Here is a 24,172-nt window from a genome sequence, read left to right as displayed (position 1 = left end):
GTCTTACAAAAAGAAATGTTAAATGCTACTCGCGTTGTAGCCCTGAGAATATACAACTAAAATATTGTGTTTGGCTTTACGAGTATGACCGAACAAAAGAGATGGGATACACATGCACTGCAGCCTGACAACCACTGAAAACACAGCCCTGCTCAAGGAAGCTCTTTTCTGTTTATCCCCACATGGGATGTATTCCCAATGCCGTACATTCCAAAGGTCCGTTTGAATCATTTTTAAATGATGATGAAAAAGAAGTGCCAGGATGGGATTTTTTTTTTAAGCATGTTGTATGTGGGCCGTTAGCAACAGACCAAGGGAAATGCCACATTCTGTTCGTTACTTTTTTCTGCTCTGTTTTTAAATCTCCATGCTCTCGCTGTCCATATGTATCTGGCTGGATGCATTTTAAGACTTGAGGACTTGGGATTTATTAGTCTGTTTTCCACAGAATTGGGAAATATGGTCCAGGCAGGCAAAAAAGCACCGTGTGACTCTTAGCAGGTCACCAGACTCCTCTGACCTCAGGGTGTAATCTGGCAACTCAAGGTTCTTGATCTAAAATCCACGGGTTCGACTCACTGGGATTCTCGGAGGAATCTGGAACTCCTAGAGCTTTTAGAATCACTACCCACATGAAGAGGTCATCCATCCACTCAAGGATCTCTAAGATCTTTCTCTAAAATGATCGCAGTTGAGAAAAGATTCAAAGAAGAAAGACCTTTTTGAATCTTGTATGTGTTTTATTGAGGTTTTTACGTACTTCTGAAAATTACTACAAGGCAACTCTCAGGTATTTGGGAATTTAAGTATATGTTTACCGATAAGCAAAGTCACTACTGCCTGTGATTAAATTAGTGGATGGATTGTTTCTGAAACCCAAGTGGAGCAGACCCAAGCTTATGAACATAGAGTGGACACAACTTATTAAAATATCGATTCCTTTAAACTGCTACTTAATCCAATAAAGTCACTGTGAAGTGGATAAATATTTCTTCCTCTCATATCACATATCAATGTCACAAAAGGGTTCCAGTAAGGTTTGGGGTGTTTGTTTTTTGTTTGTTTGTTTGTTTGTTTGTTTCTGAAGGTATGTGGCACCCTTCAGCTGAGAAGCAACCACTTTGTAAATAAGTTTTTAATATTGTTTTTCTAGAGAGTGTCCATTCTATCCTCGAACCAAGGAAACAAAAGAGGCAAAATTTCAGACTGTGTACCTCACAAAAATAGCAAAGAGATGACTCGCGGGTATTCCTAGAATGAAGCTGCCTTCCCTGTTGTCAATCACTAAATCGGAGATAGCGTTGACTTTGCTGAATGCTAGAGCCTTTCGGTGGGATGGGCCTTTCCAAAGTGCCTGACGCTTCTCTCAGAAACACAGTTATTTGTTGGGAGGCTTTTCTGGTTATTTCTTTAGCTGACGAATGTCTTTAAAGGCATTTTGTAGCCATACCTCATGTGGGGACTCGTACAAGTGTGAGCGTTTTAATAGACGTGAGGCCAACAGAAGTTGTGTTGATGAAATGAATCCCCGGGTCCTGTAAATAATCAAAATGAACTATCTTCAAAAATAAATAAATAAATAAATAAATAACCACAAAATGAACTACCTTCAGTGAATGCACTGGCCCATCTTTCCTCCTTGGTTGTTCACACCAGAAGTGCTTTTTCTCTTTCACTCTGGTTTGTATGTGGAGCCACAATTTCAGGGGCCTTAGGTACTCGGCCTTCCAGGTGTGCTTAGCTCTGCACATCCAGAAGCAGCTTGGCTCAGAAGAGAGAACTAAATCCCACTCTGCCCTAATCCCCACTCTGCCCTAACCCCCCTACTTACCTTCACCTAGTTATGTTATAACTCAGGGTCTTGATGTTAAGGTGTCGGAGTTAGGTAGCTCCGAGGTCTCTTCTGCTTCTCAAAGTCTGCAAAAGAAATTCCAAAGCTAACACACGAGTCTCTTTATGCTCTCGAGTGATTTTTAATGAACCTTCTCTATCGAGAAGCCAAGAAAATTCAATTAAAAACTCGAACTTCTGTGGGTAGAGGCTTTATAAGAATATGTGGTATTAGCAAAAAACATGCAGGGGTCCGGGAGAAAACCAGCGCTGCTGCTCCAAGCGGCCTGTGTTCCTGAAGACCCCACACAGTTAGAGACCAAGGCGGCGGTGAATGGCAGGAGCCTGCTTAGGAGCTGAAGTGGTGCCGCCATGTGGCAATTATAAAAAGGCAGTTTGAAATTGGAGATTGTGAAAAGTTTTTCTTAAGTGGGCTCCACGCCCATTGTGGGGCTTGAACTCACAACGCTGAGATCCAGAGTCCCAGGCCCTACTGGCCGAGCCAGCCCAGCACCCGGAGATTGTGATAATTTTGATGGAATTTTTAATTTGAGGAAACTCACCTTATTAGTGTTTATGATTGCATCACTTCAGAATTTCATACCACGTAACCACTGCGTCTGCTGGCGTTGTTGAGGGGCTTCACATAAGAAATACTCTTCTAGACAGAATATTCTTCAAGATATTAAAGAGGGAAAGAGGAGAACCATTTAAAATGAGCCATAATTGAGACCGAGCAGGTTCATGGTGTCTGTAATTTGCCAACCACAATTGACACCGTGATTTAACTGTTGGTTGTCTGGCTTCTGTTTATTTAAAAATGTTATTCTGAAAGCAAATTGTATCTGAGTTTGATTGTATCTCTTTTTCTCAAGTAAAATCTGTCAAATTATCGAGTGCTTAAAAAAAAAAAAAAAGGAAACATTGCCTAACCTGCTTAGATTACTACGTGTTATCAGTCCTAGGAGGAAGCCTCATGACTACACTTTCACCAAACAGAACAAGTCTTACAGCACAGAAGAGCCCTCTAGATGGCGAATATAAACAAGAATATAACCAAAGATCCACAGGGTCACTCCCAATTCCAGCATTAAGTGTTCTATCCAGAGAGGAGGGAATTAAGACCCCAAGAAAGTTGTATTGTTATTTGTGGTTTCTAACACTAGGTTAAAACTCTTCAGTGCTCACCATGGGCTCTTTGGTTTACGATTTCAGTAAGAAATCTGCATTAAAAGGCGAAAAAAAATGTCATGGAAATGTCCACAGTTTATTCACGAAACCTGAAAGCATAATATATGCTAAATCCTATAAACAGAATAGAAATAGGGTAACTTTTGGGGCAGCCTGGATAGCTCAGCAGTCTAGTGCTGCCTTCAGCCCAGGGCGTGATCCTGGGGTCCCAGGATCGAGTCCCACGTCAGGCTCCCTGCATGGAGCCTGCTTCTCCCTCTGCCTGTGTCTCTGTCTCTCTCTCTCTCTCTCTCTCTCCCTGTGTGTGTGTGTGTGTGTGTGTGTCTCATGAATGAATAAATAAATAAAATCTTTTAAAAATTAAATAAATAGATAAATCTTTAAAAAAATCTGAATAGTAAATATACCAATACAGCTTTTACCATGAATTTCAGTTGTTCAAATCCATGTTTCTAGATAAATATGGCAGGAAAAATTAACGACTGATCACATCTAAGAAAGTTTCAAGTGAAAAAAAATAAAATTAAAATTAAAATTTTTTTTTAATTTTTAAAAAAGAAAGTTTCAAGTGCTCATCCTGCACCAGTTATTTGTCTACGCGCTTTATGCTAGCCTATTTCATCGTGACAATAAATCCATAGGTCAGTGCTGCTACTTCCTCCATTTGATAGATGAAGAAATTGAGGCCTAGTGAAAAGAAATACCTTGCCCACAGGCATTTAATTACTAGGTGGCGGAGCTGAAATTCCAAATTAGGCAATGTCTCTTCACCAGCAGGCCATCCTACCCTCTAAAAGATGAGCCAAAAAAAAATTTTTTTAATGAAATAAATAAATAAATAAATAAATAAATAAATAAATAAAAGATGAGCCAGGTGTACACCGTCCGATTGCATAGTCAGTTCTTGCTGCACAGATTGGGAAGTCAGCACCAGGCAGAGGGCTGGAGGTACAGCCTAGGGCCAAAGCACCCTGTCTCCTCCCTCCACCCCCCCGGGGGTGTGTGTGTGCATGAAGTGCCTGCCCTCAGCTCAGGTCATGATCTCCAGGTCCTGGGATCCAGCCCAAGTTGGGCTCCCGGTTCAGCAGGGGAGTCTGCTTCTCCCTCCCCCTCTCTCTCCCTGTCCCTCTGCCCCTCCCCTCTCTCTCTTTCTCTCTCTCTCTCTCTCTCTCTCTCGAATGAATAAATAAAATGCTTAAAAAAATAAGATGAATAAATAGAGAAAATGTAGTATGACCCTGAGTAGAATAATAATTATAATTTTACAAAATAATGACTAAGAAAAAAGGAGAGCATTATTCACCCTGGATTGAGAAGCAAGTAGTTGAAAGAGTTGACGACTGTAGCTTATTTCCATACTGCAGAACCAGCAGTTTATCTGCCTTAGAAATCTTACCTCTTGAATGCATTAAAAAATGTATCTTTGACCCAGGCTTATTTGACAACTCAAATTTACATGATTTGAAGGGTACCTCATCTCTTTGAAACCACAAAAAAAAAAAAAAATCTGCTTCAAAGGCACATATATCAATATTAATGTAAAGTCTCATGAAGACATAAAATATCCCATTTTATTTCTTCTATATGTATCTTTTGATACATGGGTTTTCCCCTCTCTTTTCCCATCATTTATTAACTCTTCTTCCATTTAATAATAAAATATATAATTCATCAAAATCTGCACTTCTCTACATAAAAAAAAAATCTGGGGATCCCTGGGTGGCGCAGCGGTTTGGCGCCTGCCTTTGGCCCAGGGCGTGATCCTGGAGACCTGGGATCAAATCCCACATCAGGCTCCCGGTGCATGGAGCCTGCTTCTCCCTCTGCCTATGTCTCTGCCTCTCTCTCTCTCTCTCTGTGGCTATCATAAATAAATAAAAATTTAAAAAAAAAAAACTTTAAAAAAAAAAATCTGTGCTTCCTACATTTGACAGCACCTCTCTTTACACTTTCCTGATATGTAAATGTTTATTACTGTAGCTCTTTAAATGGGGTAATCACAGTATTTTCTTAAATTTGAGCAGCAAATGATCAGTGCAAGCGGGTTGATAAATTAGAAGAAACATGGCGAAGTTTTTCTCTCTTAGCAAAATATCACGAATCCTAAGGTCATAGACTTGTGAATTTTTTGAAAGCCAACTCTGATCTACACTGTGCTTTTTTATTTTTAATAATAGAATTTAAAACATATGCTGTTTTTGCTGAATCGGTATTCTAGTCAAAGACAATTATTTTCAGACGAGAAGCACATCTTCTGTTGGAAAGTATTTCACAATATCTAATGAAATAACAGTAAAAATTAAAATTGCATTATTTTTCAACTCATTGAATGCCTACTTTGAAACTAAGCAAAAAGATGGAGCATAATATTTCCCTTCAAGATTGAGGCTGGTGCATGAATACCCTTTCTCTTAACCATGAACTGAACAATAGCTGCTTATTCTGGTCTATGCCTCCTCCCCCTTGCTCCTGCTCAGACTGTTTCCCTCTACCACGTGGCACTATAAGGCTCCCCATGCATCTTTGCTTATAGGGTTATGGACCACGGCGATGCCCCCGGCATACCATTTTTTTCTTTCTCTGTACGTGGTTTCCTGAGAACACTTCCCTGTTCACATCCAGGGAATAACTGTCCTGCCTACCTTGAAAGTTAGGTGAAATTTTGTATTTCAGGATTGGGGAATTATTCTCAGAATTTAAGCAACTAGACTTTGGCTAAAATGCCTTTTCCTTGGTGCTTTCGAAAAGTTACTTATAAGCTATGACTACAAATACTAAAAATCTGGATCATTATGTCATTATAATGTTAGTTTTTTACATTCATATTAAGAATATATTCTATTTATATTTTTACATATATGTGTATATGTAAGTGCTAGGCACTGTATAAAAACATAAAAAGGAAATGTTCATAATTTATAACCATACAGTGGTCATAGTGCCTGCATATATGGGGGGAACAAAAACAACTTCCCTACAAAAAAACCACACAGAAATATTCAAACTACTCACTGTTTTTGAAAATAACCAACTGCTTGATTAAATGAAACTTCTTGACCCCAAAAAGTCTGCAGGAAACAAGCAATGAACCTGAATATCAGTATTTTGAATTACTAGCATATTCAAATTTGGATGACTACTTCATGAAATTGGTTTAGTTCTCATAATAGAATCGATTTAATATAAAAGTTGCCTGTGATCTCCACTTTTGTCACTTTTCTCTTTAGTGCCACCTTGTGGGTTAGCCAGTGACAATGAATATATAGGGTTTTTGAGTTTGGGGTTTTTTTTGTTTTTTGTTTTTGTTTTTGTTTTTTCCCTGTGTTGCGTTAAAGTTCGTCTTAGAAAATATTGCAGTAAAACCCAGAGGCGAAGCAATTTCTTTGTTTTCTCAGAGAAGCAAGCGCTTCACGAGAAGATATTTGCCATAATTCGGCAATTGACCACTCCTGACACCAGAACAGTTTCTCAGAGGTTGGAAATATTGGAGTCTACACCAAAATTGATACTCATTTGAAGGATAATCAGCAAACTTATCTTGGGTAACGCACGTGGCAAGCTGTGACTTGTGATTTTTTTCCATGAGAAAAGTGTTTTCTAGACTCAGTATCCTCATTTTTACAACAGTGTCCCATGAGAATTGATTCTAGGTGATTTGAAAGGCTGCTAATCCTGTTGTAGAAGAAGCCCCTGTATCTGCATTAGACCCATAGCTTCCCTCTAGCGTTGTATTTAACTTGCATTGACTTACTTTACTCAAATCTCCGTTTTAATTATGCTGAAGTTAAAGGGAAAGAGGATGAAGTTAGTACAATATGTGGAAATGGCTCTTTTATTGGAGACACCCAGGAAATGTGTTCCATGTTCTCTAACATTCTCCATATACTAGAGATGCTATAATAATCTTTTGAATAACCAAACAAAAAAAATAGTTTGTCCTCTTTGAAACATCGAAACATGTTAGAATTTATTCCTAAGTTTTCTGTGATATGGCAAAGAAATACATTTTGAAATGGCATTTATGGAGTCATTTCAGAGGAGATGAGAATCGTGTAATCTGGTCACTCAAAGTGTAAATTCCATATCTGGACTCCTCCTGCCCCATTAGGAATTGGAGGTTGTACTAGGTGTTATTCAGAAAGTAATTTTGCCTAAATGCAAAATTTAAATTTTGCCTAAAGCGTCCAATTTGACCTATACCCTGAATATCATAAGCTACAGTTATCCATCCTGGAAGCACACCAACAACAAACAAAATTTAAGTATTTTGATAGGCTTGCTAAAATCTAGGGGCATCTGGGGGGCTCAGAGGTTGAGCATCTGCCTTCGGCTCAGGGCACGATACCAGGGCCCCGGGATCGAGTCCCGCATCAGGCTCCCCCATAGGGAGCCTGCTTCTCCCTCTGCCTATGTCTCTGCCTCTCTCTGTGTCTCTCACGAATAAATAAATAGAATCTTAAAATAAAATAAAATCTCATTATAGAAACAGAGTAGCTAAATAATATCAAATAACTGCAAAAACTTTAGGATTTAACTCCCTGGTCATTTTCTAACTTGAGCCAGTCTTACACTTTGTCTCCCAAAGTAGCATATTGCACTTTCCAAATCAGGAAGTGCGTTTTAATTAAGTCACTTTTTTTAACATCCTTTGGTATTCGAATTTTTCCATGACATTCTGACACATAGTCACTTTCCCATGGATTTGGTACAGGAGCAAATTAAAAGGTGCCTTGGAAGGGCACTGTTCCACCTCTACTCCTCCATTCAGCCTTTACTGGACCATGAATAAGTCACTATTCTTAGAATTTATCCTAAAAAGCAAAACCTAAGAACCAGGGGAAGGGCTTTCTTCTCTGGGGACCCAGAAAAGTAGTGACCATTTTTCCACTCCTGCTTCCACGTTAGCTTTAATAATAAAGGTGTGTCTGCCCTCAGTTTAAGCTGAACAAACTGTGGTGCAGCACCATTCAGGAGCCGCCCAGGACCCCAGTTGTGGCAGTGATGGGACCGCACCCCATCCAGGTAGGCCCGACCTCCATTTGCCAGCTAAACTCTAGGAATGCATTTTAGCCCCTCCTCATTTTTATTACTCATGTTAAACAGGTGGGGTTCCCTTAAGCACATTACAAAGCAACAAAACAGATTTCATATCTACTCTGTCACCGATTCCAAATTAAGCAGATCCTGATGAACTGGGTTACTGTGCATACCAGCAGCCTTTCCCTTTAATGTCAAAAGGCTTTTATGATCTCTGCTTGGTTCTTCTTATACTGAGATGTAGCAAAAATATTTTCTTGACATGTCTAAGAATTTCAGTTTCAAAGGATCATTTATTCCTTTAATCTTCCAATGTGGAAAAGTAATGAATATCGACTCGGTTTTTTTTTTTTTTTGGATGCGCTAATATTCAACTAGGTAAACTTAATAAGTGATGGCCATTAGTGTTCTCTTTTGTCTTCTAGACAGAAAATCAAAGCTATTTAAAGTAAAGGATGTGTTTGAAATCCGTGTATATGCAGAAGTTAACATTAATGTTTACAGACACTTTCTGTGACTATTATGTCTTATTTGGGGGTATGTGTGTGTTTGCTCATCTCTATAAACATATAGAGATAGATATAAATAGATGCAAAAAGCCTGCACGTTTCTGTATGGTCCGAAGGGGTGTTTTATTTGTCTCTGGGCTTCCCTGCAATGCTTATAAAGTGCACAGGTAGTTCTCTGTGCCTCTCCTTCATTTTCAGCGCTTGCCAAGGTAGTCAAATTAAACTGCTGGCATGATAGCCGTCCAAATATATAATTCTAGCACCGTGATTATAGGCTCATTTCTTTATTTCTATGAGATTTACCTATAGTAATTATCTGTTTAATGTTCACAGTTCTATAGCAGTTCTCTTTCAAATGTTCAGAGCCGGAGCTATACCTTCTAGGATGTGCAAATAATCAAGTCCTAGCAACATTATGAAATATAATCCGCATTAGGAATTGAACAGAATGAGCCCTCGGATCTGATTGCCTAGGGCTCAAAATGTTAATGCTCGTGACACACCTCATATGTTTCGCCGAGTTGAAATTGCATTAAAACAAGGGAATGAATTGTGATCTTGACCTTAACCTCACTTCGGCAGCCTTTCCATTCCTGCCTTCCCCAAGACGGGAGGCTGTGCTCTGCACACACCGGGCCGGCGGCGCATCTTCACCTCCTGTCTGTTTCCACGATCCCAAAAAGGATCGGCCTGAGGAATTTTATCTTCTGGTGTTCCATTGTGAACTGACTTAATTAAATTTTTCCCAAAGTGCAACATTCCCTGGTTCTTTCTCCAGAAAGCAAATTGAGGAGACACAGAAACAGGTCTAAATGAAGTGCTTTTTTTTTTTTTTTAATTAATTCAAACAATAACGCCATGAAAAAGCACTTTGAATTTTTCAATTCCCAGGCAATTGGTTCTAAAAAGAAAGCCATTCTAAATTATCCACATGCTCTCATTTATTAGTCTGGAGCTCTTGCCCAAGGAATTATTTGCAAAGGTAATATATATAGAACATCATGGTGATTTACTTGCTTTTTAATAGCTTTTGCCCAAAAACTCTATAGAACTGAAAGTATGTCAGCAAAGGGAAATGACTATAAGAGAAGACTCACTAACAAATAAGAAGTAACTACAAATAAAGATGAAAGAGCCAAATCTCATTTTTTAAAATCGAATTTCCTTGAAGGTAAAGGCCACAGATATCGCTGCTTGTTTACTGATAACCACTTAAGAGTAATCTTTAATTTCTTCCTAATCCTCAAAATAGGTTTCTGCAGTCGTGTTATCCCCTGGGGAGAAGTGTCTTGTGAAATTATCACGTGATTTTATAAAGTCCAGACAACTTTAAACAAAAGAGGAAACCCTTCATGTGCCCAATAGCCATTCACAAATGTTAAGATAATGAACAGTAAACAAAATAACAATTAACGATGCTTTAACTCAAAGATAATTCTCTGGACCCTTGGGAATCCAGTCCAGTACATCAAGATCTAGAAAAATGCAACCAGGAGAGGCACTGGTTTGGGCTTTTGGTTTTTGTTTTTCTCAAAAAGCCATTATCTACTTTCTTGGTACTTTTTAACTACTCAACAAGGGAAAAAGACTATCCTAGGTAGGTCAAAAGTTCTTACCTAAATCCTTCTTAAATTGTGCCTTTCAAATACATGACATACTGTATGAAATGGCTTGTTAAAGAAGTATTCGGAAATGACTTCGCAACTCTTATTAACCTTATGAAAAGCAATTCAGCAACAACTGTCAAAATTCACAAATCTAGAAACTACAGCAAGACATCTGAGATATCATATAACTGTTGGTGTGACTCTGCCGTGTTAGAATAAAATCTTCTTCAGGGCAGGAAACACATATATACGTTTCTGTATCTGTAAAGCAAGCCAAGACTTGGGGGTAAACTGAAAACAGGGTAAGCGTAGGTTGGATAAACTCATACTCCTTTCTGTAGTATTGTCATCAGCTTCTTGGCCTTTCTTCCCTGGTTTCAGGCTTCTCTCCTCCCCCCCCCCTCTCCTAGCAGCACTCCTTGGCCTGCACTCCCTTCAGCATGGCCTACTATGAATTGCCCCTTTGAGCCACTCCAATGGGTCACCCCATAGCCAAGACCCTAGCTCTGGCCTACAAATACGGCATGAATATTTATCGAAAGCATTATTATCTGCATTTTTGAGGGAATGAACAAACAAAACTGATATCATTTTCTCTGAATAAGTAGGTACAATCTAGAATCAGTATCTGATCCTCTCAGCTTCAATTTTGGAAACCAAAGTGATGTGTTCTCCTGGAACGAGATTTTGAGACAATTTAGGCCATAGAGTAGAGTCATACTTTACATAGGATTTAGATTCTGAAATTATCATATAAAGTGAAAAGCCCCTAGGGGTCAAATTTGCCCTTGAAAAATCCCCTAAAACCGGGGTCAAAAGGCAGTAAACCATAGTTTTGTGCAACATATACATACATATAGATGTAAGTATAAATTTGTGCAATAATACAATGTTTTCAGGATTTTTAATTCAGTTGAAGTTGAGTAAATAAAATATCAGTATGTTGTAAGTCCACTGTTTTACCAACTCACTGCCATGTTTCTATGATGCCAAAATAACCAGCCAATGCAAAAAGTCCAATTAGAAATAATGGTAATACCTGCCTTCCTTTGCAACAGATAGGACTTAGGGTTCACACAGGGTAAACTTCTGAGCAGGTCAGAGTTCAGTAGGACTGAACAATTAGCTACAAACACAGGGAGTGGGGATTTTTAGTGCTGGAGAAAGAAGATACAAATATGAAAAGGGAGAAAATTTCAGATTAACCCTGTGAGGTTGGGTCATTGGATTAGAATTGAAAGAGTAGATATAAACTTATGGTTTTGTAAATATAGATATATAAAGATATTTAAGTGTGTGTATGTGTGTATTCAGTAAGAAGATCTGAAAGCAATAACACCTAAGTAGCAATGAGCAAACTTAATCCCCAAGTCTTGGTTTCTAAATACATCTCTCCAAGGCTCACTGCAAATTCTAAGGGAGGATCAGGGAAAAAACAAAGTGAGCTTTGAATATATTACCGTACCTGAACATAAGGAAGTTCTCAAAAGAATGATGGGAACATGACCAAATAACACAGGAGCCACTTGAAGAAACTCCCACTCACTAAATATGGAACAATTTGAGCATTAAAATTAAAAAATAACAGTAATAGATTATAGTCCACTGAATAAAATATGAATCCGTGAATCCACATTGATATAATAATAGATAAAAAGGAAGAGAAGAAACCTTTTTTTAGATTGGAATTCCAATTAATAAAAAGGAGGAATTCAGGCAAGGCACATCAATGAATGCTAAAATTAGTGGATGAAAGTAGGATGAGGAACAGGCTCTTACACAGTGGCAATGTATCTCTCTCCATGTATTAACTACAAAAGAAAAGAAAACTTTGTAGTGGAAAAATCTACCACCTACCATTGGAATCAAGTGCCCAAAGTTGACATTACCAGTAGTGGGACAAATCGATGCCATGTGCCACCTGATAGGATACAATGAGAAGCCTACAACATCACTTCTTTAATACTTGAGCAAAGAAAGCATTCATAACCTGGTTATAATCAGAAAGAAATGTCAGACAAACAGAACTTTAGAAAACTTCTGTAAAATAACTGACCTTCAGAAATGCCAAGATCATGAAGTCAAGTAGAAACTGAGGAACTCTTCCAGACTGAAGGAGGCTGGAGAGACATATGATGGAGTACAATGCGTAGTCCTGAGTCGGACTTGTTCATGTAAAGATATTATTAGAATAATAATATAATAATATAATAATAGCAATAATAATAATATAATAATAATAGCAAAACTTGAACCAGGGGTCCCAAAGAAAGTATTAAGTTTGCCATGCTGTTCATAAAACTCTTCTGAGAGTTTGAGATCATTTGAAAGTAAAAAGTTAAAAAAAAAGTCCAGGCTCATTAGTACTTTTTTAAACTCCCAGCGTGCCACTCCAAAATTACACAAGCCAGGAAAGGAACATTGGTTGAAAAACAGTAATAACAGCATCCGTAACATGTCAGAGAAGATGAACTAATCATACGATGTCAACCAATCAACTTTTTCACAATGCTTTTTAGATTTTATCTACTCTCCCCGCATCCTAAAGGCACCAGTTTTGCTCATTCACATTTGTCCTCTGATATATCCCATGCACCCATCTTAAACACAGCAAAAGATATTTTAAAAATACCTTTTGCAACAACTGCTTTCATCTTTTTTCTTTCTTTTCCTCTTCTTCTTCCCTCCTTCCTTCATTTATTGACTTTGGAAGCACCATTCATCCTACTGGAAGAACCCATCCTAAACCTAAAGTAACTGAGCCTCACCCCGTTGACCAAGTAGCAGCTGTTAAGTCAGAAGAGAGAAACATGTCTACACATCTACTCTTCTTCCACCAGCCAGCAGTCTGTCTTGCCTGTTCTTCTTTATTACTATTTCTTCCTCTCTTCTCTGGACCAGGAACGTAAAAATGTTCTTGAAATTAATTAACACAAGTGGGCAGTCCAGCGACTGTGCATGCCCTATAATCTAAAGCACTCAAACCTGTCACTTAAGATATAAAAAGAAACGAAATCAAGACTGGAAGCATAAGCCCCTTTTATAACTTTTTTTTTTTTTTTTTTTTTTTTTTTTTTTTTTTACCGTCTAACCTATCTTCCCCTGCATTAAGTCAGGACTATGAAACAGTCTGCCACTCCAAACAGGGCTTGTCAGAAATATAGGGAATTGTTAGAAGAGCCCTCAGAAGATCTAAATTCAAATTACCTTGAGTATAATTAAAACACCCACCATTCTGTAGTGATGACAGGAGAGGTAGAAAGAAGAAAACAAAGAGATGGTCTGAGATGTCAAGTAACATTCATAAAATACCAGAAGCATCTGAGGAAGAGCCTCCAGTTCTATTTGCAGAGATAGTTGAGTTCTCTTGCCAAAACCCGCCTCACAAAAACTTAGGAAATATGCTACTAAATAGCCCAGTGCTTTCCTCCTATAGGCACTCTGATTTGATGATGATGATGATGATGATGATGATGATGATGATGATGATGATTGATGATGACAATGATGATGCTGGTAAAAAAACAAAGCTGCTAAGCAGCACTATTTGTGGCATCGTGAGAACCATTGCTAATATCTTCATTCCCTTTGAGATCTCTGTCCTCAAGAAGTATTGCAGCCTAAACTGCCTACCACGCTTACTACTTATTTCATGTGGTGCAGTATTGACACATAGCTGGTGTGAGTGCTGTTGCTTGATTTCATCCAGTAGCCCCACTCATTCAGCTGCATCTCTGTGCTGAAGAGAATCCCGGGTCTCTGTTCTAGCCCAGGGTTCCCCCTCACACCTCTCAAACAACTACAGCTTTCCTTTCATATTATGGGTACCACAAGGAGGGGCCTGGGATGCGTTCCCCAACCTACACTCATCTCTTTTCAGTATGGTCCCTAATGTAGGCATTAGATCATAAGATTTCTTTTCTGAAACTTGCCCCAACATTATCATCTCTGTAATTTAACTTACATATGTATTCATTTATTTGACTAATATTTATTAAGAAACAAGAGTGCAGCAGATACTGTCCTTGGCGTCGTGAGCAAAATGGATTAAAGTGCCTGACCTCATGGAGCTTGCATTCTAATATGGGAGACAGGGAATGAAAAAAAATAAGTAAAATAAATGAAAATAGGAGAAGGAGTATACTGATAGGTCCAGAAAGATTAGAGATGACAGTCCTCACATTTGAACAATGTGAGATGGGTACATCACTGAGGGAATGGGAACAGCAAGAGCAAAGGCCTCAAGAATGTGACTGGGGTGTTTGAGACATGGTGAGGAGACCTGTGGGGCTGGAGTACAGCAAATTGGACAGAAAAAGGAGGTGACTCAGAAGATAATGTGGAACCAACATTGTGTAAAGTTTTGTAGGCTTTTACAAAAACTTTGCCTTTATTCTGAGTGATCAAAAGCCATTGGAGAGTTTCAAGATGAAGGAATGATATAATCTGTTGTGAGTTCTAGAGAAATTGTGGTGGACTTGATGAGAATTCATATAAGGAGAAGGGAGAAAGAACAGTTTTGAGGCAATTGAAATTGTCTGTGCAGAGAAAGGAGAAAGAACAGTTTTGAGGCAATCGAAATCGTCTGTGCAAGAGATGCCTGTGGTTTGGACTGTGATGATACAAGTAGAAGTGGTGAGAAGAGTTTTGATTTTGCTACTTGTACTTGGGGTATGAGTGAGAAACCTCAAGGCTGATGCCCGATTTTGATATGTGCAACGAGCAGAATGGGGTTGAGATTTATTGAGATAGCAAAGGCTTAGAGAGAACCAGGTGTGAGAGGAAGACCAAGATTGTTGTGTTTATGTTGCTGATAGTTAAGAATATGTGATCAAAGAATTGATCATTATTTTTGGCAATGTGGAGGCCATTAGTGACCCTCAGGTGATCAGGCTTAGTAGATGGTTGGAGGCAAAAGCCTAATTGGAGAGGGTTCAAGAATGAATGGGAAGAGATCAGTAGTAGCTGAAGAGCACAGGCAAATATTTCTAGCATTTATTTTCTGTAGAAGGTGGTAAAGAAATGGACATTATCCAGAAGAGGATGTAGGATTAAGAGATGGTTTGGGTATGGTGGGTTAATGATAACAGGCTTATATGCTGATGGGAATGACCCAGTCAGGGAGAAAACTTGGTGCATGAAAGAATGGTTAGAGTTGCTGGAATTATGTCCTAGCATGGGTGTGAGAGGATGAGTTCTATAAGTAAAGGGGTGGGCCTTGGTTTGAGGACAGACAGTTCATCTGTGGGAACCCAGAAGAGTTAAGTGAGTACATATGATAGTGGGTGCTTGTGAACATTCTCTCCCAGATGTTTCTATTTTCTCAGTGCAAATAGGAAGCAAGGTCACCAACTGAATGGATATGAAGGTATTGAGGAAAAGGGCAAAATATATTCTATAATAATCTACAAAGATAAGTAAACAGAAAATGGAAATGTTGGGCTTTAAGATTATGGACCTAAGTGCCCACAGGGTATTAGTAGAAACAAATTTAAAGTTTTTCTGGAGGCACTCTATGCCATGTGGATGCAGCTCCAGAATAGCTAAAGAATTGAATTTAATAGAATTAAGTTTCAGGCAGCTGCAATCGAGATGGGGGGGGAGTGGAAGAGAACGGGTATCAGCAAGGGAGCAATCATAAAAATGTACAGTGGAATCAAGACCGAATAAGCAGGAAAATAAGGGTATGAGAGTTAAAGACAATGAAAATAAGGTAGATTCAATAGACTGTAGGTCCCTGCAAAGTTGAAGAAATATTATTGTTTAATATTAGTTATTAAAATGAATGTATCATATTTTTAAGGCACAGTGAATCCCAGAAAATAGTGGCACTTGTGTTTCAATAAGTAATACGTTCCTCTTTACTCCAGAACTCAAATATACATATATACTTTTCTGTACCATCATTTATTAAGAATTCACATTTAATTCCACCATCCTTCCTCTGCCAACTATAATGTACAATACAAAATTTCTGTACTGTTATGAATCCATTCTTTGGACTTTATTTTCTTCCAACATTCTCCCTTATTTTTCCTAGCCATGACTGACACCAGGCTTTTCACCAAGACTCAATTTTCATAGCAAACTTCATCACCGTAAACTCTCAACTTACAGAATGAGGTGGAGGAAATGGTATGATTGTATCAATCAATGCAGAAAAAAATTATTTGGCAAAACCCAATACTCATTCATAACTTTAAAACTCTAATCAAATTAGGGACAGGAAATATCTACCTCAACTTGATAAAGAACATCTTTTAAAAAAAATACTTTAAAAATCATTCTTGAGGATCCCTGGGTGGCCAGCAGTTTAGCATCTGCCTTCGGCCCAGGGTGTGATCCTGGAGCCCCATGATCAAGTCCTACATCAGACTCCCTTCATGGAGCCTGCTTCTCCCTCTGACTGTGTCTCTGCCTCTGTGTGTGTGTGTCTCTCATGAATAAATAAAATCTAAAAAAAAAAAATCATTCTTAATGGTGAATGATGAATACTTTCCCCTAAATTAGGGAATAAAGCAAAGATTCATTTCTCACCACTCCTATTCAACATAGCACTATAAGTTCTGGCCACTGCAATAAGGCAAGAAATGGAAAGAAAGGGCACAGAACTTGGCAAGGAATAAATAAAACTGTTTGCAGATTTCATGATTGTCTATTTTAAAAATATCAAGGATGCTACAAAAACAAAACTCCTAGGACCTAAAAAATGATTTCAGAAGTATCACAGGATAAAAGATCTACACACAGAAGTCAATGTCATTTCTATATAGTAACAATGAACATATGAAAACTAAAATTAGGGGCACCTGGGTACCTCAGTGATCGAGCATCTGCATGTGGCTCAGGGCATGATCCTGGGGTCCTGGGGTCGAGCTCTACATTGGGTTTCCCACAGGGAGCCTGCTTCTCCCTCTGCCTATGTCTCTGCCTCTCTTTCTCTGTGTCTCTCATGAATAAATAAAATCTTTAAAAAAAAGAAAACTAAAATTAAAACACATTTATAACTTTTCCAAAGAAAATGAAATACTTAGGGATAAACTTTATAATACTTGCACACTGTCTGTATACCGAAAAATGCAAATGCTGAGAAAAGAAGTCAATAATCTAAATAGAGAGAATACCATGTTCATAGACTGGAAGACTCAGCCTAGTAAAGTTATCAGTTCTCTCCAAATTTATCTGTAGGCCTAGTGCAAATCCATCAAGGAAATGTGAATTAAGCCATGATTAGCTATCACTACATACCTATCAGAATGGCTACAATAAAAAAAATACAACATCAAATGCTATCAAGGATCTAGAGCAATTGGATCACTCATACATAGCTAATGCTAATGTTAAATTGTTGTGCTATACTGGAAAACAATTTGGCAGTTTCGAAAAAAAAATGAAACACGGTTACCATGCACTATAATTCTACTCTACAGCATTTATCCCAGAGAAATGGAAATTTATGTTTGCACAGAAACCTGTCTTTGGATATTCATAACAGTGTTATTCATAATAGCCAAAAGTTAGAAACAATCCAAATGTCCTGAGTGAAGAGTCAAACAAACTGGTATACCCATACTATGAGCTAGAACTCAGCATTGAAAAGAATGAACTCTTGTTACATGCAACAGGTAAGATGAATCTCCAGGGAATTATGCTGAGTGAAAATAAATTATTCCCAAGAGGTTATATACTATATAATCCCATTTCTATAGCAGTCATTAAATGATAAAATTATATAAATGAAGAAGTTCTTGGAGGTTATATACAGCAGTAAGAGTGAATGGGAGTAAAGGGGGTGTAGTTACAAAAAGGATTTTTGTGGTGACCGAACTGTTTTACATCCTGACCTGCAAAGGTCACATGAATCTACGCATGTGACAAAATTACGTAGAATTAAGTACACACACATAACACACAGACACACTCTCAAATGAGTGTCCATAAAACTGGTGAAATCTGAATAAGGTCCATGGATTGTAGGCAATGCCAGCTTCCCAGTTGTGTTATCATACTGTAGTTATCCAAGAGGTTAACACTGGGGAAAGCAGGGTGATGAATACACACGATGTTTCTGAGTCATTTCTGCATAACTGCATGTGAATCTCAACTATCTAAAATTTAAGAGTTAAATTATAGTAACACAGAGAGGGAGAGAGAACAAGAGAGAAGGCTTTCCAGTGAAGAACAGATAATCCAAGGAATCTTACACTTTCGAAAAGGAAAGAAGCAATCAAAACTCAAAGAATTTGAAGTCTATGACTTACATTAAAAGTCACACACCATTTTGGGCAAAAGGAAAAAGTAAAAAGAGGAGCATGCATTATTAGCTCTAACATTAACCTTTTAGACTATCTCGGGCCTTTTCTCTGTCCAAAAGGAAAAAGCAAACAAACAAAACTCTTCAGATCCACTCGGAAGCCTTTCTTAGATGAAGAAGCCTCTCACACCGTTCAAAGCAGCTTAGTGCCAGACATTCTTTGAGTGTCCTGAGTCTGTTTGTAACTTATTAGAAAGAAATCGTAAGTTGCTTTCTCACCACAACACAAGGAATTCTCATTTGGCCCCGTTCCTGAATACTCTGTGATCTTCAGCATAACAGAGAAACACTTTTCAGCCTCTTATGATCTGTAAAAACAAAGTTTAGACGAGAGGAAGAGTCCTCAAAGCTGGATGGTCAGACCCACACTCACTCCAGCGTGATCTCCCGACCATCTCAGCTGCCTTTCACAGTTTAGCCAGGCCTGACATTCCTACGTTCTAAACTGTCAAGTATCTAATGATGCCTCTCATCCCTGAACCTCTCTAACACTTATTACCTAGACTAGTGTGTTTATCTTAAACTGAGGCATATTTATAGGCAATAAAACAGCACTCGTTTTAAGTGTAAGCTGACACATGGTGGGAAATTAATTCACTTCTCTTTAACCATCATAATTAAATTATGGAACATTTCCATCACCCAAAGACGTTCCCTTGGCCTCTTCCTCCACCCCTCAGCCCAGGCCACCATTATTTTGTGTTTTATCACTCTGGATTAGTTTTGCCTGTTTTAGAATTTTACTGAAATGGAAGCAAAAAGTATATTTTTTAGTATCTGGCTTATTTAACTCAACATAATGTTTCTGATACTTACCTATGCAATCATACGTATTAGTATTTGTTCGTTTTCATTCTATCGTGTGTGTGTATATATATATATAGTCATACTGCATAAATATAGAGATAGAGGTAGATAGAGATATGTATAGTTATCCACTCACCTATTGATAACCATTTGGGTTGTTTTTAGTTTCAGACTATTGCAAATACAACTACTGGGACTAGTCATGTACATGTCTTTATATGGAGTCATATGCTTCTACTTCTCTTGGGTAAATACCAATGAGTGGAATGACTCCTAGGATCAAATGATAGGCATATATTTAACTTAAAAGGAACTGTCAGACTCACATTTCTACCAACAACATATGAGACTTATAGCTGTTCCACATTCTTGCTAATAGTTATTTAGTCTTTTTAATTTTAGCTCTTCTAGTCCATTGGAGAAGGACAACCATGATATAGTTTCACTCATATGTGGAATATAAAAAATAGTGAAAGGGATTATAGGGGAAAGGAGAGAAATTGAGTGGGAAAAATCATAGAGGGTGACAAAACATGAGAGACTCCTAACTCTGGGAAACGAACAAAAGGTTGCAGAAGGGGAGGTGGGTGGGGGATTGGGGTGACTGGGTGATGGGTACTGAGGGGGGCACTTGACGGGATGAGCACTGGGTGTCATACTATATGTTGGCAAATCGAACTCCAATAAAAAAATATACAAAAAATTAGCTCTTCTAGTAGGCATATAGTGGAATATCATGTGATTCTAGGTTGCATTTTCCTGATGATGAATGTTGAAAATCTTTCCATGTGCTTATTAACCATTATATTTCTTCTTTTATGAAGTGTATGCTCACGTCTTTTCTCATTTTTTAATTGGTTTGCCTTATTGAGTTTATGTATTTTGGATAACATCCTTTGTCAGGTACACAAATTGTGAATATTACCTGCCAACCCATGGCTTAGTATTTCATTTTTGTTAAGAACGCCTTTTGAAGATCAGAAGTTTCGACTTTAATAAGATCCAATTTATAATTTTTAAGATTTTATGATTGGTGCTTTTAGTGTCGAATTTTCTATGAAATGTTTGCCTGGCCCAAGGAGATTTTTTCCTATAGTTTTGTCTGGAGGTTTTATAGTTTTATCTTTTATGTTTAGGTCAATAATATATTCTAATTATCTTTTGATTTAAAAATAATAATAAAAGCTAGAACTTGCCTCCCTCTGCCTTCATTAATATTAAACTTATTTAAATTGAACTTAATAGTGATTCAGTGTTTTATTTTAAAACCCCAAGAATTATTATCAATGTAGTAAATCAGAACAGTAATAGCTATTAATGAGGCTTCCAAATATATAAACTGCTTAGTTTCTTAGCAAAAATACCACATTTTAGATGCACCAAGGTAAAAGCACTAACCATAGGAATTTCCACCCAAATCATTTCTTACCAGGTACTCTGTTCCTGCTTCTCCCTTTACTCTTAGAAAGATCTCAGTAGATCTATCCTACAAGGAGAAGTGACCAAAGGAGAGGTCAATAAAAGTTCTTCCTTGTCTCATACTTGAGAGTCGGGAAAACTACTACACAGCCAGTCTACTGTAAGCTTGCTCTTACTCTCCATCTTCTTCCCTCATACCCTAATTTATTTCTAATGCTTTATGCTCTGAAATGGATTGGCCTCAACACATATCAAGGGAATTTTATAATGACCTAGGAAAAACATTTTGTAATATTAATTCACTTTTATGTCAATAATGTGAAATCTTATGAATAAGCATTTCATTTTTAATTTAAATATCTAATTCCATTAGTTTTATACACACACACACACACACACACACACATATACATCCAAATACACACAGGTAGCTAGATATCCTGTGGTCTGTACCTAATGAAAATGAGTTTCCAAAACACCATTCCAATGTCTGTAATTCTGAAAAAGTGATTCTTGAAGTTGCTCTGGCCTGTTCTCACACAAAATAACCCTGGTCTACACAATATGTCCTAATATTTTATTATAGAAGTTTGTCTTTTTTTTTTTTTAAGATTTTATTTGTTTATTCATGAGAGACACGGCTAGAGAGAGGCAGAGACACAGGCAGAGGGAGAAGCAGGCTCCCTGCGGGGACCCAAAGTGGGACTTGATCCTGGGACTCCAGGATCATAACCTGGGCTGAAAGCAGACAGACACTTAACTGCTGAGCCACCCAGGCATCCCTAGTTTTGTCTTTTTAATGTTCTGTGCTTATCTGTTATTTCAATACAATTCCAAAATAGACTCTGAGTGTCTACAATGAGAAAGACACTCTGCTGTGTTCTACGACAGTGATCTTAAACTCTGGTGGCACGTTAAAATATCCTAGGAAGTTTTGACAAAATACCAATGGCCAGGCCATTGAATGAAAATCTCTGGGGCTGAGACTCAAGGTAACCCAACTGCTTCTCATGTTCAGGCAGACGGAGAGCCATAGTTCTAAATTAATGGTTTCACAGTAAGGTCCCTGAGGCCCTCTCAGGGGGTATTCAATGCTAAATGATAAAACTTTCCCCAAACTCCCAATTACTGAATAGAAGTTTCAGCATGCAATATATACATTTTGGTATATTGAATTGAATTAATCATGAGTTTGATCTTCATCCAACTTAATACAGTGTTTTTGAAACAAGATACTCTTTGTCAGAGAGTAAAAGAATTGACAATAAAACAGCAAATGTTCTGGTACTTTCCATTTTACTCAAAGGTTTGGAATAAGAAAACAAATCATTATTTTCAGTTTCACTCTTCTCTGCTTATAGAAGCAATTTGGTGGGAAAGTTTCAAAAGCACTACCTTAATAAAAAGAAGAAAATAACTTTTCTAACAGTTAATAAGAAAGTGTTAGAAACTAACCAAAAGCAGGAGGAATGGAATGGAAGGTGAGGTGATTATTCCTTTGGCCCTTCAGGGAGTGTCCTGGGTTTGTGTTCTTGCCAGAAGCAATATCTAGCTATTTATGTTAAGCAAGTCAGCTGCTTAAGGTGAAAGCAAGCAGGCTTGAGGAAGACTGCTCTATACACTTTATCAAAAATGATGAAGACAAAAATAGAAAAGAGGAAATGATCCAGAAAAGAAAACTGGAAAATATGTTTTTTAGGAGTCATAGGGGAATCAAAAACTATATCCAAATAATACTGAGCAGATAAATATGGCCTAAGGGAAAAAGAACAGCAACTTGGTATTACCAGAACTCAAATTAAGTGCATGCCTCTTCTCCCAGAGTAATGCACCAGAAGTCAGAGACAGGCGAATTTAAATATTCGCAAGAAATCATTCTTTGCTATTTGATTGGCAAAACATTGTAAAAGTTGGTTATGTGCGTTTGCGGGAAGGTATAAGGAAAAACACATTTTTCCATTGTTATTTGAATGTAAAAATGGCACAGTTTTTGGAGGGTAACACCCATTAAAAGTTAACATTACTTTGACTAAGTGATCAAACAAGAATCTATGCTTGAAAACTAACCAAACATGAGCACAAAGATAAAGTCACAAGAATGCTCTTTGCAGCATTGCTTGTGACGGAGACTAAGCACTGAAAACCTCTGACGTGGCCATCAGAATGGACAGGGTTGAACACAGCCTACTACTTTGTCTCTTGTTGTGCTTAAGAACAATGAGGTAAAACTACTTCAACTAAATTTGTGTGTGTATCTGTGTATGGATTTAAGTACAAAGAAAAACATTTAAATAATTTCTTACATTGGTTCATGTAATGTAGGAAAAGGTATTGAATATATAACTATATAAATAGATGTAAGGATATGTAGATGTATATATGAATATACCCAAATCAGTAAAGGTGGATTTTTTTTTTTTTTTTTTTTTTAGTAAAGGTGGATTTTTAAAAGAAAAAGCAATACCCTGCTGTTTTTTATAAGAGTCAAGAAAGAAAATTCCTGTAGAAGAGACTTGGGAATCTCGTAGAGAGACTATAAAATCTTGGCGAGGAAACAAGGATTTGTAATGCTACTATGGGATTGTGGAGTATTTTCACTGTGTTTTCTCTCTGAATGTTGGGAGTGTGGGAGGGAAAAAAGTAGCATGTGGGTAGGTGGAGATGGATATAGATACAGATATAAAATCAAAGAATAAGATCTGGATTTCTAAACATAGTGAGTTAGGAATGTATTCATGTCACACAATTGGTGAAATATTGACCTACACACTAGCTGACTTTATCAAGGGGAATTTATATTGAGTAGGATGAGTTGGGGAAAAAATATCTAGATAAAATTTGACAATTTTAAATCTAAAGCATCAGTTTCCCCTGCACTCTATGAAATAATTTTTTTAATTATTAATATCCCTTTCATATTTTGAGGTTAATGTCTAAAATTGTTATATGTAAAAATGGCTGCAAAGGATGTAATTTATTGTGTATTTTAAATAATGACATTTTTAAATAGAATTATTCCATTATGTTTAATGTGAGTTAAATGAAGTTAAATATCATAATCAAAGAATACATGAAAAGCTCTTCTTTATCATTGTTATATCATTCCGTTTTCTATCTGAATGTACATTTTCATTCCCCAATCCCAAAGAATTTTATCTTAATGCAATATATTGTTATGCTTGAAAGTCTTTTATTGATCAACTTGTCATTCTCTCTTTAATAAAATATGTATATAAATTAAATTTCTAATTTTAAAAATGTTATGGGGCTATTATGTATGACAGCCTTTCCTCTGTACTGAATTATCATTAAAATAGCTTTTAGTACATAATCAATCAAAAGATGAATATATTTAAAATTAGTAAAATCGGTAAACATAAAAGTAAAATTTTATTGAGAATTCATTCCCTACTGAAATTAAGGTGCTCTTTATTTTTCAATGAGTTCATGTATCCATG

General features: G+C 37.4%; 2 long non-coding RNA genes across 2 annotated transcripts in view; one reads left to right on the top strand and one right to left on the bottom strand.

Moving 5' to 3' along the window:
* Window positions 1-24,172, top strand: part of LOC144323433 (uncharacterized) — a 121,606-nt gene that overhangs the window by 3,653 nt on the left and 93,781 nt on the right. The gene's annotated exons all lie outside the window — the stretch shown is intronic.
* On the bottom strand, window positions 1,379-18,932 carry LOC144323430 (uncharacterized). The gene is made up of 4 exons (XR_013388866.1): window positions 18,708-18,932; window positions 2,394-2,505; window positions 1,832-1,917; window positions 1,379-1,535 (listed from the first exon to the last, which is right to left on the bottom strand). It is a non-coding gene; the product is annotated as an uncharacterized LOC144323430 (long non-coding RNA).

This window comes from Canis aureus, chromosome 11 (assembly GCF_053574225.1).
Source record: "Canis aureus isolate CA01 chromosome 11, VMU_Caureus_v.1.0, whole genome shotgun sequence".
Lineage (NCBI taxonomy): Eukaryota > Metazoa > Chordata > Mammalia > Carnivora > Canidae > Canis > Canis aureus.
Note: the sequence above shows the minus strand (reverse complement) of the source record. Positions and strands in the feature narration are given on the sequence as shown.